This window comes from Anolis carolinensis, unplaced genomic scaffold (genome assembly GCF_035594765.1).
Source record: "Anolis carolinensis isolate JA03-04 unplaced genomic scaffold, rAnoCar3.1.pri scaffold_7, whole genome shotgun sequence".
In the NCBI taxonomy this organism is placed as follows: Eukaryota; Metazoa; Chordata; class Lepidosauria; order Squamata; family Dactyloidae; genus Anolis; species Anolis carolinensis.
Window position 1 is genome coordinate 36,210,936 of NW_026943818.1, and position 17,258 is coordinate 36,228,193.

The 17,258-nt window shown below is 44.5% G+C and overlaps 2 long non-coding RNA genes across 4 annotated transcripts in view; one reads left to right on the forward strand and one right to left on the reverse strand.

The window, feature by feature from the left end:
- Positions 1-17,258, forward strand: part of LOC134293112 (uncharacterized) — a 214,411-nt gene that overhangs the window by 110,322 nt on the left and 86,831 nt on the right. The window lies entirely within an intron of this gene.
- LOC134293111 (uncharacterized) overlaps positions 1-17,258 on the reverse strand; it is a 46,963-nt gene that overhangs the window by 4,677 nt on the left and 25,028 nt on the right. Inside the window, exons 1-3 of one of the 2 annotated variants that reach the window (XR_010000146.1) lie at positions 14,966-17,258; positions 8,102-8,176; positions 7,750-7,885 (exon numbers count right to left, since the gene is read on the reverse strand). This is a non-coding gene — a long non-coding RNA (uncharacterized LOC134293111). The remainder of the gene's footprint in view (positions 1-7,749; positions 7,886-8,101; positions 8,177-14,965) is intronic. The other variant, XR_010000145.1, reaches the window with a different exon arrangement.

The window sequence follows — 17,258 nt, forward strand, 5'->3', positions numbered from 1 at the left end:
GCGCAGTAACCGGGAAAGGGATAACGCAGCATTCAGTACATTTATACAGTTTGTTTAACACCATATCCAAAATTTGGACTTCTTTTATCAATCCTTGTTTTCTCAATTCATGTATGTCTCCTTGCAGAGATCTAATTTTTCAGAGGGGGTCTTCCATACAACAACTCATAAGATGACAAACCCCCACTTTCATACATGTTGGTTAACAACCTGTCCAAAGATTGGACTTTTTTCCAGAGCCCTGTTCATTCTTTTACCCGAAGATTAGGGTCAATTACAATGCAATTTCCAAGCGGTGCCTCCCACCTGGGCTAGGCACCCAAGGACCTGGTGAACAAAGGCCGCGGGCCTCTGCCACCTGGTGACCAAATGACTGAGCCATTGTCACCCCAATGTGTAGAGCATCCCGTGCCCAGGGATTGCATCCCTTGACAAGGCACGCCTGACCTCTACAACTCTTTCAGCGGTGGTTGGAATCCACCCTGAATACTCCAGACCCTTGGCATCTTCGGCGAAATCAACTACCAAGGACTCAAAAGATTTAAAGGGTGTTGTTTACAAATTTCACATCCTGGGGCAGCAGCTCCGGCCAAGGCCAGCAAGCCATCCACCCAGAGCTGCCCCTCCAAGAGTGAAGCTATTCCAATTGCACCTAAATGGGTTTATCTACGAATTTCTTTGATAATTTCCATCCCAAAGCTTTTGGGACATAAATTTTCTCATTGGGTAAGATAAAAACCTTACCCTTCCATTTTTCCCCTTCTGCTAGGGCCCACTCCTTCTCTTGTGCGGAGTAAGTCATGGACTCTACTACGGGCGTAACATCCAATTGTAAAATTGCTTCTTCTGATGTGCTTTCATCTGCTGCTTTCCTAGCTTGTTGGTCTGCCAGGCGATTCCCGTGTTACCTGATCCTCACCATACTGATGTCCTTTGCAATGCATGACTGCTATCTCTTTTGGCTCCCATACTGCATTTAAAAGTTGCAAAATTTCTGTTGCATTTTTGATCTGCTGTCCTGCAGAGGTCAGCAGTCCCCTTTCCTTATAAATGGCACCGTGGGCATGCAAAGTGGTGAAGGCATATTTCGAGTCAGTATAAATATTAACTCTTTTTCCTTTAGCCAATTGGAGGGCCCCAGTCAGAGCAATCAGCTCGGCCCGTTGTGTAGAAGTCCCCGGAGGCAACCCCTTTGCCTCTAGGGTTTCCCCATTGCTATTCACCACTGCATACCCCGCTTTCCTTTCGGAACCAACCACACGACTTGACCCATCTGTGAAAAGCACCCATTCCGGAGCCTAAAGTGGCAGATCTTTGAGATCTGGCCTACTTGAATATACTTTGTCCACTATTTCTAAACAATCATGCTGCATCAATTCTCCTTCCACAGGTAACAAGGTAGCTGGGTTCAAAGTGGCACACACTGACAATTTAACCTGTGGACTGTCTACCAACATGCTCTCATACTTAAGCATTCGGCTATTGGTGAGCCAATGGTGTCCCCTTTGTTCCATTAAAGTCACTACCGCATGGGGACATTTTAAAATCACAGGCTGCCCTAAGGTCAGCTTGTTTACTTCTTCCACAAGAACCGCAGCAGCCGCTACAGCTCTCAAGCATGAAGGCCATCCACAGGCCACATTGTCTAATTGCTTAAACAAATAAGCCACCGGCTGAGTCAACACTCCTACAGCCACTCCTTTGCGTTCTCCTACATACATACATACATACATACATACAATGCTGGGGCAAACATCAAAGCTTTCTTCAATTGCTCAAACGCATCTTGCTGTTCAGTTCCCCACGCCAAGGGGTCTCCTGACTTCCCTTTGGTAGCCTCGTGGAGGGGTTTGGCATATAGTCCGAAGTTCGGAATCCATATACGACAAAACCCTGCCTCTCCCAGGAATTCTCTAACCTGTTTCCTAGTCCGGGGGTAGGGATGGAGCAAATGGCTTCTTTGCATTCCACCTCTAACCTCCGGAGACCTTTTTTTTCCAAACGAAATCCCATGCACTTAACACTGGCTGAGCCTTTTTCCCAAAACCTTGTAACCTTTATCACAAAACAAAGCTATAACAAAGCCTTAGTTCCTCTCAAACATTCTTCTCTACTATCTGTTCAAAGAACACGCAACAAACAAAGCATCTTAGGTTATAATGACACAAAACCACACTGGTCCCACAAAACTCACAAAACACACCTTGAGTCTGGATAGGGGAGGTCTTGCCTTCCCCTTTTCCTTTCCATTAGGATGCCAATTTCCATTTGGGAACCACCTGTAACTATAACTCTATTCCTTCCAGTCATCCCATTGTTTTCTGCCATACACTAACATTCTTCCACCCATTCTGGATCCTTTCGCACAACCTCACACAGATACACAAACTCTTAACCTCTTAAAGTGTAAACAGGATCAAGTGAACCTTCGGAAAGTCACTGGGGAGTGAAGGGGAATGAGGGCCACTCTATCTCACGCGACACACGCAACTTGCATGCCTTTATTCCTTTCTATTGTCTGCCTGCAAAGCTTCCAATAAGCTATAGTGTCATGCACTTTATGTTCTTCTCATACACACACAAATAACAGCCATATACATTTTCATACAATCATGCATTTTCACTCTTGTAGGGCACAATGCCTCAGCTCCCATTTCTGTTCATTTTATATAGATATTCCTGGAAACTCAAATTCATCATCTTCTCTCAGAAAAACCAGCCCATGCTTCATCCAATGCAGGATCAACCAATCCAATTGCAACCGGACCCCTACTGGGCTGGTTAACAGCTCCACGGTTCTGTCTCCTTCCTTTCCAACTTCCACTTCCATTTTGCACTTTCCTATTCTGTCCTCCTCCAAGATCCACCTTACAATCCGCCGCCCAGTGCCTTTGCTTGTGGCACCGTGCGCATTTATTCTTTCCAAGCTCATGCCCTAACACAGCGGCTATAACCTTGGCCCTACGAGACACCGCTGCCTCTTCCCGTTTGGCTTGCACGGCCTCCCGGGACAAATAAACCTGATTTGCTATTTCCATTATCCTCTCCAAAGTCAAATGAGTCAATCTAGCATCCTTTTGTAACCTTCTCCGTATATCCGGCCAACATTGGCTGGCAAAAACACTCTTCAGCACTATCCTTCCTTCAGCTCGATCACTAGGATCATCCATATCATAAGGAGAAAACTCCTCAAATGCTTCCCTGAGCCTTTCTAGAAATGCTACTGGACTTTCATTCTGCTCCTGCTCCATCTGGTAGATCTTTCTCAAATTTGGAACTCTTGGAGTCCCTTTTTCCAGGGTACAAACATTCAGGTTCTGATACAGCCTCAATGAGTTTCTACCATTTACTATACTCAGATCCCCTTGAGGGTCTACTCTCACTGGGAACACTTTCTCTTGGTATACATCCACAACATCCAAACTTCCAAACAGTGCACTGAGCACAAACACAAACCAAATACAGCATCCAAACCACCAAACACAAATCCAAACCAAACACAGCATCCAAACCTCCAAACAAGGCACCATTTCTGCCTCGGCTGTGTACTCCTTCAATTGCTCAAAGTTATTCAACATACATCGGAGGGGGGTCATTGGCCCTCCTGTCCCTTTCGATTCTTTCCCACCCATTGGGGTACGCGGATTTGACCCTGGCCCGCACAGCCGGAAGATCAACGGTCTTCCTCCGCTTTCCCACTGGATGTGAAAGATTATTTTCCTAGTGGAGTATGTCCCCAGACCGTGGTCGGACCATCCTTGCACGTCTTGCTACTAGGGCCTGCCTCCGGACCTGGTCGGATTCCCCTTGCAGGTCTTTCCCAGAGCTCTCTTCCCTTTGGGGTTCTCTTGGTTCCCAAGGGATTCCTACGGGACCCAGAACTGCTTCTACAATTTAAAACTCTCCCTCCCCGCAATGCTAAACAACAAGCGGTTTTAAGAGGTATACTTGCCTAATTCTCGTTCCGTCCCGCGGCGGCCGGCCGACTTTCCCAACGGTGGTTGTCTCACAACTTCTGTTTTGGAGGAGAGCACGCCTTTCCTTCGCTCGGGTGCCGCGAAGGGAACCACCGGTCTTTACCTCTATTGAGAGGCCGTGCGCACGTCTCGGCGCGGACCGTACGCAGCACCCCGGAAGGGGGAAGCGGACACGCCTTGCTCCCAAGAGCAGCTCCGAGTGGGCTACAACGGAACCTTGGCAACTAAAAAACACTACAAAGCCCAAAATTTCATCACTACAAAGCCCATAATTTCATCCCGGACGAGCCCCCAGAAATGTAAGGGGTGATTTGGGCGTCCCCCAGACATTTATACATTACCCGAGTTCGCCAAGCCGCTATGAGACCATTCAAGAGCCCAAAATAGTTGAGGACAAAACACCTTTATTAGGTAGCTACCGACAGACAGGGCAACACGGGCTGTTGCTGATCCAAACTGTCTGTCCAGAGCTAATCAGCCCCGGACAATATATACCCTACTTGTTTACTACATTTCTAGTTCCCCTTTCTGAACTTCTAGTTCCCCATTCTGAACTGGGCTTTACTGGAAAAACCACAAACACTTCCTGAGTTGTAAACAACTTCGGGATATTGCCCAATCATGAACTGTAGAATATTTCAACAGGTGCAGCAAAAAGTACATGTATTGCATACATTGCATAAATTTCTCAGAATCAACTGATTATTGCTAAACATAGAACATCTGCTATCTGTCGCAAGACAGCCAGTTGCAAACTTTTATCTTTAATTCAGAGGGGAGACTGGTCTTCTAAGTTCCAATCAGACAGGCATTCCAAAATGGAGTCACTTTGGTTCAGTGACCCCTTCAGAGCAATACTTTCATCTACAGTAGAGTCTCACTTATCCAACATAAACGGGCTGGCAGAACATTGGATAAGCGAATATGTTGGATAATAAGGAGAGATTAAGGAAAACCTGTTAAACATCAAATTAGGTTATGATTTTACAAATTAAGCACCAAAACATCATGTGATACAACAAATTTGACAGAAAAAGTAGTTCAATACGCAGTAATGCTAATAGTAATGACTGTATTTACGAATTTAGCACCAAAATATCACGATATATTGAAAACATTGACTACAAAAATGGGTTGGATAATCCAGAACGTTGGATAAGCAAGTGTTGGATAAGTGAGACTCTACTGTATTAGTCTTTCATAATAATTTCTCAGACAATATATTTTCAATAAGGGGTCACAGTCTTCTATTTGAATAGTACATATAAAATATTATAAGTTCCAAATTAATATCCGTTTCCTCCTTGCCTTCAGTCTATTAGCTTCCTCTATGTACATTTTTAAAACTATTGGTGTGAAACTTGCTACAATGGTAGAATACATTTACCACTGCTGGCCCACCGAATTTCAAAACGTTTCACTTGTCCACGGATTTTTGGCAAATTTTCAGTTTTTATTAAAAATCTGTTGTGGTTGCATCTGCACACTGTATCCATGCATACCAATATATCTATATCCTGTCTTTTTTACTTTTTGGGGGTACATTTTACAGTTTGAATCCCTTTGATTATTTTAAGTTGGGCCATGAAGGGTATATGTACCAGGTTGGGTACAGATCCATCAAGCCATGGAAGAACCTTTGTGATACAAACATATATACATACTTTGACTTTTATACAGAAAGTCAGCTGGGTTCAGTGGGTGTGGGTGAACTACTACTCCCATATGCAAGTCCCATTGTCCATGGGCTATCCCCCTCCAAACAGCGGCAGGGTCATGTGGGCTCTATGTGCTAAGTTTGGTCTTGATCAGCCATTGGTGGGGGTTGTAATGGTCTTGAGAAGTGAATGAAGATACCGCAAGTCCCATCATTCATGGTCCAAATTCTTCCAAGCCACACCAGGATGTGTAGTGGGTCACAGGGCCTCTATATGCCAAGTTTGGTGTTTATCAGACATTGGTGAGGGTCCTAGTGGTCTCAGGGAGTCAAGATACTGCAAGTCCCATCATCCAAAGTCCTCCAAACCTCACCAGGATGTAGAGTTGGTAATGGGGGCTCTGTGTGCCAAGTTTGGTACTGATTTATTATTTGTGGAAGTCGCAGTGCTCTGAGCAAGTAAGTGAAGGTATTGCAAGTCCCATCGTCCATGGTCCATCTTCCTCCAAACCACACCAAGGTGTAGAGTGGCTCATGGGGGCTCTATGTGCCAAGTTTGGTCTTGATCAGTCATTTGTGGTAGTTGCAGTGGTCTCAGGAAGTGAGTGAAGGTATTGCAAGTCCCATCATCCTCGGTCTGTCCTTCCCCCAACTGCACCAAGATGTGAAGTGGGTCATGGGGGATATGCATTCCAAGTTAGGTCCTGATCTGTCATTGGTTAGAGTAACAGTGATCTGTGGCAGATGAAGTTTTTGAAAGTACAGTAGAGTCTCACTTATCCGACACTCACTTATCCAATGTTCTGGATTATCCAACGCATTTTTTAAGTCAGTGTTTTCAATGCATTGTGATATTTTGGTGCTAAATTCATAAATACATTAATTACGACATAGCATTTTTTTCTCTCAAATTTGTTGTATAACATGATGTTTGGGTGCTTAATTTGTAAAATCATCACCTATTTTGATGTTTAATAGGCTTTTTCTTAATCTCTCCTTATTATCCAACATATTCACTTATCCAATGTTCTGCCGGCCCATTTATGTTGGATAAGTGAGACTCTACTGTACTGCAAATCCCATAATCCTTGGTCCATCCTCCCCTGTATAAAGTGTGACATTTGGGATATGTGTGCCAAGTTTGGTCCAATTCTGTCATTCCTGGTAGTCGCAGTAGTCTCAGGAAGTGAGTGAAGGTACTCCAAATCCCATCATCCGTGGTCCATCTTCCCCCAAACAGCACCAGGATGTAAAGGGGGTCATGGGGGTTCTGTGTGCCAAGTTTGGTCCAGTTCTGTGACTGGTGGGCATTGCAGTGGTCTGTGGGAGCCGAAATGATTGAAAGTACTGCAAATCCCATCATCTGTGGCCATGGAAGGTGATTATCCTCGTGTAACTATTAGGCATGTCCGAGCGATGAAAAAAAGTTTCAATTCTCGTTTCTAAAGTAGGGGGCGCTGGCGCTTCGATATAGAAAGTATTTCCGATTTTTTCACCCAAAAATTTCGGATATTTCCGAAAATTCGTAATGATTCTAAATGTTTCTTAAATGGCAGACGCGCATGCGCAATCGCTACACACTGGGCTTGTAGGGCAATCTTCCATGTGGACGCAGAGGACGTTAGCCCCCACCTTTGCGTCCATCCTGGAAGCTTCTGATTGGCTGGGGAGCGGCAGCCAATTTAAGCTGTGCTAAGCTCCCATTCAAGGTAGGTTGCAGAAACAAATTTTTTTAAAAAAAATATTTTAAAAAATATATTTAAAATTGGGGGGGGGGGGGGGGGGAATTAACGAAACATTAAGAGACAATTAGAGAATGGGCCAACAATGGTTCGAATTACATTGCTGGTTGCACTGTGAGACAATGTCTCAGAATGCGTATCAAAAAGCGAGAACAATCCGAAATAATTCCGATATACGATTCAAAACGATTTTTTGGACATGTCTAATATCTATATATATATCCTTTGGAGTCCCATACGATGAACTCTTATGTTAAAATAGACCATACAGGATGTTAGCCAACAGTGGATAACCTATCATGGCCAAGAAAGAGCAAGGGAAACCTGGAGAGATGCCTTCAGCAAATTTGCAATAACAAAACATTGCACCCACCTGCCTTCCCCCAGCTATCTTTTCTGCTCTGATTTCCTCTGTTTTATGAAGCTAAGCCTCGACTCCATGATGTCCGAAGAAATTGGGTTGTTATCCAACGGGCAACCAAACAAGAGGCTCCCTTTCGAAACACAACCTGCGAGGTTGAAGGAGACGGACAGAACAAGAGAGAATTAGAAACCTGGCGAAAGAAACAGATGGAAGGCTGGTCTTGCTGAAGATTTAATTGGTCCCTTTCTTTGTGTCTCTCTCTCGCCCCATTCCTGGCATGTTCTGATCATTATCAAGGGTTTCTAAAGCCAAGCCAAAGTAAGTTGTCAAACCCCCTTTTCCCCACAATTATTTTTCTAACCTGGCGTTTGAAGGTCTTGAATGCCTTGGCTACTGTTGCTGTCCAAACAGGGCGGCATTGATGAGAAACTCAAATCTGGGGAGAAAGAAAGTTGTTTAATGTTGGAGATCACGTTGTGAAGGTTTGTAATTTTGGACATCTGTGGTCCGATCCAGAAACACTCTTCTGCCTGGCCGTGCGTGAGAATCTGAACCTGATATAATTTAACAGATTGTTTCTGAGCTTTGAGGCAAGTTTTTGTAGCGTTAGGAAAGAATGAAATGACGCAGAATTAGTGAGAGATTTGCTCTGATTTAAGTCACAAACCTACCTGAGAGTAAGACAAATGCATTTGTACAGAAATCCGCTTTGAAAGGATTTAGGGTGAGCTGCTTTGAGACTCTTTTTTAGAGAGAGAAAGTGGAATATAAAGAAGAAGAAGAAGAAGAAGAAGAAGAAGAAGAAGAAGAAGTTGATGATAATAATAATAATATGATAGCGAGGGAGTTGAATCGTAGATGGTGAGGATTGTGCCGAAGAAGAAGAAAAAGAAGACGTTGATGATGATGATGATGATGATGATGATGATGATAATAATAATAATATGATAGCGAGGGAGTTGAATCGTAGATGGTGAGGATTGTGCCGAAGAAGAAGAAAAAGAAGAAGTTGTTGTTGTTGTTGATGATGATGATAATAATAATAATAATAATAATAATAATAATATGATAGCGAGGGAGTTGAATCGTAGATGGTGAGGATTGTGCCTCAGAAGAAAAAGAAGAAGAAGAAGAAGAAGAAGAAGAAGAAGAAGAAGAAGAGGAGGAGGAGGAGGAGGAGGAAGAAGAAGAAGCAGAAGAAGAAGAGGAGGAGGAGGAGGAGGAGAACAAGAGGAGAACATGCAGTCATGCCGGCCACATGACCTTGGAGGTGTCTACGGACAACGCCGGCTCTTCGACTTAGAAATGGAGATGAGCACCAACCCCCAGAGTCGGTCACGACTGGACTTAATATCAGGGGAAAACCTTTACTTTTACCTACACAAATTGCAGCTGGAGCTGCTTGGACACATGTTGCTCTAACAAGATTGATGGCGACTACAAGAACTCTTGTCAGTAAAAAAAGCACCTCCCAAATTCCATTGTCTGTGACATATTTCTTCTATGCAGGCAAAAGCGGAAGTCACATTTCTTTACCGTCTAGGCAGTAAATCGTTGCTCTATGTGATTAACTACTTCTCTACTGGATCACTTACCAAAGCAAACACACACTTACACTGAAACAATGAGTTAAATATTTCACTATATCAACCATTCCTTGGCAAAGTGTTCTTACCATACAGCAAGGGAATCACTGACCGCATAAGGAAGCTGATGAAGAAACACGATGTAAAGGACTAATAACGACTAAGGCTCCTTAAGGCAGGGCGGAATCTTTTTATCCCACCTGCTACCCCAAATTTGTAAAGAACTAATATCGACTGCCACCAATTTGGAAAGATGCAACCACCAAAGACGCAGGGAGATGTTTACTTTTACTTTAAAGGGTAGCGTAACTTGGTTTAGAATATAAGCGACAGAGGCTTGGATGTTGAAAGAACAATAACAAGTTTATTCAGACACAAGCTTGGTGGTTACAAAAGATGTTTCACTTAGAGGTATTCTTATTAACAGTTGCAATACTAGAATGAGATGAATCAAACTCTCTAAAGTATCACTTCTTTTACTTAAAGTAGTTAAAACCTATTCCTCTGCTCCTTTCTAACTGTTACTTCAATGGATCTCTGTGAGTCCAGCTGGGATTGGTTCCCAAAGTCTGAAACTTGGACTATCCAGTGACTTCAAACCACAGTCACCCCTGTGATATACTATCACAGATGCTCTGTGCCTTTCCAGGACACAGACTACATTAAATAAGTCACCAAACTTATTTAAAACCGACTCAAAATGAACAATTGAGTCTCCTTGATCACATCAACCTAGAATTAATCTTCCCTGTGCCTCATCAGAGCACAGACTGAGATTTGAATTTCCCTGGTTTCCCTAAACCTGGAACGTCTATTCCCTGTGACTCTCCCGATCACAGTCTGACTGTTGAACTTCCCTGGTTCTAACCACCTCAGAACCAGTCTTCCCCTGTGATTCTTCCGATCACAGACTGAACTCTCTTCAAAACATTCCCTCCTTTTTCATCCAGCTAGCTCCGCCCCTTTCTTGCTAGCTTCGAAATAGTTACATTTCTACAGAAGCAGCTACGTTTGTATGGCAATCTGCCTCAGAATGCTGAGCTGGCTACCATCCCCACGCACTGATAACTCTAATACTTACTTTAAAAGCATATTTATTTATTTATTTATTTATTTATTTATTTATTTATTTATTTAATACATTTATATCCCGCCCTTCTCACCCCGAAGGGGACTCAGAGCGGCTTACAAATTAAATTTACATACAATATTATATTATTAGCATAGCACAATACTGGCATCAACCTAGAATCAATCTTCCCTGTGCCTCATCAGAGCACAGACTGAGATTTGAACTTCCCTGGTTTCCCTAAACCTGGAACCAGTCTATTCCCTGTGACTCTCCCGATCACAGACTGATTTTTGAACTTCCCTGGTTCTAACCACCTCATATACACGCAATTAAACATAACATCTGTAAACCAAAATTCATACTTCATTACACACGGCCTGAATAAAGACTGGAAGGAAGGTTGTATTGTCAAAGAAGAATACAGAGGGGCAGCCCAAGCTTGTAGGATTGGTGTCAAGAAAGCGAAAACCCTGGAATGAATAAATGGATGTCAGTTGCAAGGAAATCGACCTCGCTTGGTTCAATGTTTTATTTTCCTTGCAAAACACAGGAGATGTCTTTAAGAAAGGATGCCACACACAGCTCACAGATCTCTTGATTATCTGGAATGGAAGACTAACATTTCCCCTTCCAGAAGCCATTTGGCCTGTGTGTCACTCGCCAGTCAATACCCGCCTATCAGGTCAAGGAACCCAACGTGGCAGAAGGAAGTCGATATCTCTTTATGGCAGTCCCAAAATCTATTTGTTTTCCCAGGTGGCTTGGCGATACCGCTTGACCTCCTGACCCTGCCGTACGCCACTTGGCAGCAAGGGCCGGCGGTCCTTTTAACGCAGGCAGAAAGACTGTCCTCAAACGAGCAAACCGTCCAGCTGCTGCCTCCTGAATCCCAACACAGTCCTGCCCTCATAATCCCTCTCTTTTAAAGCGAAAGTTGCCGGGAAAGAACTTTCTGAATTGTCGTGTACTTGAGGAGCACCTGAAACATACGACATGAGCATTGTTCTCGTCTTGAAGGTGCTCTCCATGGTGCTGATATCTATTTTGAAAATACTATTCCACATTTTGGAGAGCTGAGAACAAATTCAGAGCCAACGATAGTTAACAGTTTACCTCACAACCTCTGAGCAGAGCCAGCCCTAGGTATTTTTCAAGTGTAGGCGAACAGAATTTTGGCGCTCCCCCCCCCAAACCAATTACTGAAAAATAAAAGCGTTGGATAAGCGAAAATATTTGATAATAAGGAGGGATTAAGGAAAAGCCTATTAAACATCAAATTACAATAAGATTTTACAAATTAATCACTAAAACATCATGTTTTACAACAAATCAACACAAAAAGCAGTTCAATACCTAGCGGAGGCAGGCCGCAGGAGACAGGAGTTGCCTCGATGGCGCCCCCAATAAGATGGCGCCACAGGCAACTGCCTAGTTGGCCTGGTGGGTGAACTGCCTCTGCCTCTGAGGATGCCTGCCATAGATGTGGGCAAAACGTCAGTGGAGAATACTTCTGGAACATGGCCATACAGCCCGGAATACATACAACAACCCTGTGATCCCAGCCATGAAAGCTTTCGACAACACATAGTCCATATATTGAGCACACCGGTTCTGTCTATAGTAGGGGTCCTCAAGCTTTTTAAGTGGAAGGCCAATTCACAGACTGTTGGGGGGCCGGACTAGGATGAAATAGTCCAAAATTAGGATTGTTGTTGTTGTGTGCCTTCAAGGCATTTCAGACTTAGGTCAACCCTAACATAAGACCATAGGTAAACAAAGAGACCTCCAAAGGCCATCTAGATGGTCTCATAAGACCATCAGGAAGGAAAGGGGCCCTCAAAGGACATTTAGATGGTCTCATAGGAACATAGGTAAGGAGAGTGACCTCCAAAAGCCATCTAGATGGTCTCATAAGGCCATAGCTAAGCAAAGAGACCTCCAAAGACGAGGTAGACTTAGGTCAACCCTAAGTCTAAAGTTTAGGACAGGGGCCAGGTCAATGACCTTGGAGGGCCTTAGTTTGGGGATCCCTGAAAAAAGAGATTGGGTGAAAGAAAAAGGGATAGAAAGAGAGGGAATGGCTCAAACTGTGAACTGAATGGGAATGTCAAACTGGGTCCGATGTATGTATTACTTCCACACATTTGGTAGTCGATTCCCGTGCCAAACTCGACCGAAATATTCCAAGCTGGTTCCCTTCAAAATGATTTAACCTGGACCATACAGGTCCCATAGATGAGTCTTGCATTCTTCTTTGCAGGCCTTCCTTTCCCACCCGCTGGAAATTTCCAATCAGCCGAGAAAAATGTGAACACACCGCTACATACGTCTTTTTTTATATATAAGGAGAGAGACAGGTGGAATTCTAAGCCGAGGCATATATTTGTTTTCTCGTCTCGCTCGGTTGAGGGACCCCATCATCCCAGGGAGGGAGGGGCAGAAGAAAGTATTTTGAGGGTCACAATACAAGTGGGGAGAGGGGAATCACCCATTCAATTCGGAATTTATTTTTATTTCCTCCGCTGGACCCATCACTTGGTGCCCCCCCCTCCCGATTGTTGTCGCCGACCTCGCAATGGGTTGCCATGGCAGCGGGAGAATGGACAATATGTTGCTAAGTTTCCTGCGCGGAGGATGGAGGCAAAGCAAGCGCTCGGCTAATAAGAGTGCCTGACGGGACCAGACATGTTTCCTTTTCCTTCTCGCACAAAAAATCCACCCCGCCGCCTCCACCTTTCTTCCCCACTGCTCCGACGCCCAAAAATAACTGTAAAATTTTCAACCAGCTGTAGCATTTGCATGTCACTTAGCAGAAGAACAACCCTGAAACCTTTGCAGCAATTCAAAAAAGGAAAGCATGGCTTGGATTGAGGCTCCCTAATGCACCAGCTTGAATCCTATCAAATATACACTGCTTGATATATATGTGTGTGTATACATTAGGGTTGTGCTTTTGGGGTAAACCTTGACCTGTTTCGTGTCCCGGCTTTTGTTTTTTGGGAGCCTCCCAAAATCATGAGGGCAGATATCTGTTTTCGCTCAAGGCTCCCATTCCCATGCTTTAAGGAGGCTTCTTACCTGTTTCTCTACTCTAGAGGAGAGGCACTTGCAGTATGCTACATACACACTCTCCAAGGAGAGGAGACAAGTTCTGTGTCTTGCTCTAGAGGAGGCGCTTGGCTGTAGGCACGGCAGGGCTTTCTGGCCCAGCACCCCACACACACTCTCTCCAAGGCAAGGAGGCAACATGCAAATTCTGTTTCTTACTCTAGAGGAGGTGCTTGGTGGTAGTCACAGCAGGGCTTTCTGGGCCTGCGCCCCACACACACACTCTCCAAGGCAAGGAGGCAACATGCAAGTTCTGTTTCTTACTCTACAGGAGGCGCTTGGCTGTAGGCACAGCAGGGCTTTCTGGGCCTGCACCCCACACACACTCTCTCCAAGGCAAGGAAGCAACATGCAAGTGCTTTGGCGGTAAACACGGCAGGCTTTCTGGGCCTGAGCCCCACACACACTCTCTCCAAGGCAAGGAGGCAACATGCAAGTTCTGTTTCTTACTCTGGAGGAGGCGCTTGGCTGTAGGCATGGCAAGGCTTTCTGGGCCTGAGCCCCACACACACTCTCTCCAAGGCAAGGAAGCAACATGCAAGTGCTTTGGCGGTAAACACGGCAGGGCTTTCTGGGCCTGCAGCCCCACACTCTCTCCAAGGCAAGGAGGCAACATGCAAATTTTATTTCTTACTCTAGAGGAGGCACTTGGCGGTAGACACAGCAGGGTTTTCTGAGCCTGCGCCCCCCACACACACTCTCCAAGGCAAGGAGGCCACATGCAAGTTTTGTTTCTTACTCTAGAGGAGGCGCTTGGCGGTAGGTATGGCAGGGTTTTCTGAGCCTGCGCCCCACACACTCTCTCCAAGGCAAGGAGGCATCATGCAAGTTTTGTTTCTTACTCTAGAGGAGGCGCTTGGTGGTAGGCACGGCAGGGTTTTCTGAGCCTGCACCCCACACACATTCTCTCCAAGGCAAGGAGGCCACATGCAAATTTTGTTTCTTACTCTAGAGGAGGCACTTGGCGGTAGACACAGCAGGGTTTTCTGAGCCTGAGCCCCCCACACACACTCTCCAAGGCAAGGAGGCCACATGCAAGTTTTGTTTCTTACTCTAGAGGAGGCGCTTGGCGGTAGGCACGGCAGGGTTTTCTGAGCCTGCGCCCCACACACTCTCTCCAAGGCAAGGAGGCATCATGCAAGTTTTGTTTCTTACTCTAAAGGAGGCACTTGGTGGTAGGCATGGCAGAGCTTTCTGGGCCTGCGCCCCACACACTCTCTCCAAGGCAAGGAGGCAACATTCAAGTTCTGTTTCTTACTCTAGAGGAGGTGCTTGGCTGCAGGCACTGCTTTAAGTAGGTTTCTTACCTATTTCTCTACTCTAAAGGAGAGGTGCTCAGCTGCAGGCAGGCTTCACGCCACACACTCTCTCTCCAAGGCAAGGAGGCAATATGCAAGTTTTGTTTCTTACTCTAGAGGAGGCGCTGGGCTGCAGGCACTGCTTTAAGTAGGTTTCTTACCTGTTTCTCTACTCTAGAGGAGAGGTGCTCAGCTGCAGGTAGGCTACACACCACACACTCTCCAAGGCAAGGAGGCTGGTGCTTACGAAAAGCAGGCAAGGAGCCGAGATCAGCCCCTGCTTGCTTTCATGTCGAGCTGATTTTCGTGCAGGGAGGGGGCTTCCCGTTGTGTGCTCCCGAAGGAAAGAAAATAACGAAAGAACGAATGTAACGAAGGAAAATGGGTTCTGCACACAACTCTAGTATACATATATATAGGCAGTCCCCGATTTACAAACAGTCAACATAGTTAAAAACAGGGGTGAAACAACAGGAAGTGAGATAAATATTCTCCTTGGAAGAAAAATTCACTCCTGAAAGAGTTATTATCGTGCGGGAAAGGGGTCTCCACTGAAGCTTTAGCCATAATCCTTGTTTCCACAACAAGCCAAGAACCAACAATAACTTGGGGTCTACCTGTACATGTGTGTGTATAATATACAGCAGAGTCTCACTTATCCAACACTCGCTTATCCAACATTCTGGATTATCCAATGCATTTTTGTAGTCAATGTTTTCAATACATCGTGATATTTTGGTGCTAAATTCGTAAATACAGTAATTACTACATAGCATTACTGTGTATTGAACTACTTTTTCTGTCAAATTTGTTGTATAACATGATGTTTTGGTGCTTAATTACCTAATTTGATATTTAATAGGCTTTTCCTTAATTTCTCCTTATTATCCAACATATTCGCTTATCCAACGTTCTGCCGGCCCGTTTACGTTGATAAGCAAGACTCTACTGTATATGTGTGTGTGTTTGTTAGTTGGCTAGTTTGTGTCACAATGGGCTGATTCGATGGATTTGAACCAAACCTGGCAAACATACCCTTGAATACCAACGTAAAATCAGTGCTGGCTTTTCACCTTCCAATTATGGTTACGGTAAAGTCTTCTTGAGTGAGCGATGGTGCCTTCTAGTCCTTTTGTGACCACTTGCTTCTGATATCCAGCCGTGTTTTTGAGCTTGCTTCTCCTTGTAGGCCTGGCTTCTGGCTTGCTCTTCCACCTTCCCCTGGAGTCCTGCCTTCTAATTTGTTCCTTTGGTCTTTGCTCTGTTTCCAGCGTTGACCCTCATCCCTTTGCTCCTCGACCCTGCCTATAGTTTGTACTTCCATTTGCTCTCCAATTACCTCCTGCTTTCCCCTTTGATCTCGTGTTCCGATTTGCTCCTCAACTCCACCTCCTGGCCTGCGCTCCAGTTCTGGATGGTTCATCAACCCTGTCTCCAGGTTTACCCTTTGACTTCTGGCTTGCTCTTCAACCCGGCCTATGTTTTGTAATACAGGTAGTTCCTGGTCTCCATTCTCAGAAAATACTTGTATTTCCATGAGATCTTGTGGGTCTGAGCAGATGCGATTGTATCAGAGGGCTTGACTGCGAACTATTGATTTGGTAATGCATTCTGGGTGGAAACTGGAGGAATGTAGCAGTCAATGGGTTTGTCGAAGGGTTTCAAGGTTGTTGTATGTTTTCTGGGCTGTATGGCCATGTTCTAGAAGTATTCTCTCTTGACGTTTTGCCCACATCTATAGCAGGCATCCCCAGAGGTTGTGAGGTATGGAGAAACTAAGCAAGGAAGGTTTATATATCTGGGTGGAAGAAAGAACTCTTGTCTTTTGGAGGCCAGTGTGAATGTTGTAATTAATCACCTTTGTTAGCATTAAATGGCCTGGGGGAATCCTTTGTTCAGAGTAGTTAGCTGTCCCCTGATTGATTCCTGTCTGGGTGCTGCTCCTTATTTACTGTTCTGATTTTGGAATTTTTTAATACTGGTAGCCAGATTTTGTTCATTTTCATGGTTTCCTCCTTGAGGAATCCAAGTATAGCATTCACTTTTTAGCTATCAACCTTAGCTTTTGAATTTTACTCTGAATTTAGCAGTGAATTTAACCTGTATTTCAACTCTGCATATGCTGTATTTTGATCGTGTTTTTAAATCTCTTTAATGATGTACCCTGCCTCGAGCCATAAGAAGAGCACGTAAAATAATAATAATATCAATTTGTATGCTGTACAGTGGTACCCAAAAATGGACTTGTTCTGAAATTGATAGTAAAGTGGACATTGTTGTGAGGGGGAGTCCTCCCCATGAGTCCAAGTTATGAAGATATCATCAACATACCATAGTAGAGGTGACTTTTCTAGGTTCAGGAGGTAAAGAACTGTTGTTCAAGTTTAAGGATGAAGAAGGTGGCCTATTATCATACTGTCCATGTCCCCATGGTAAAAGTATATATTACTAGCT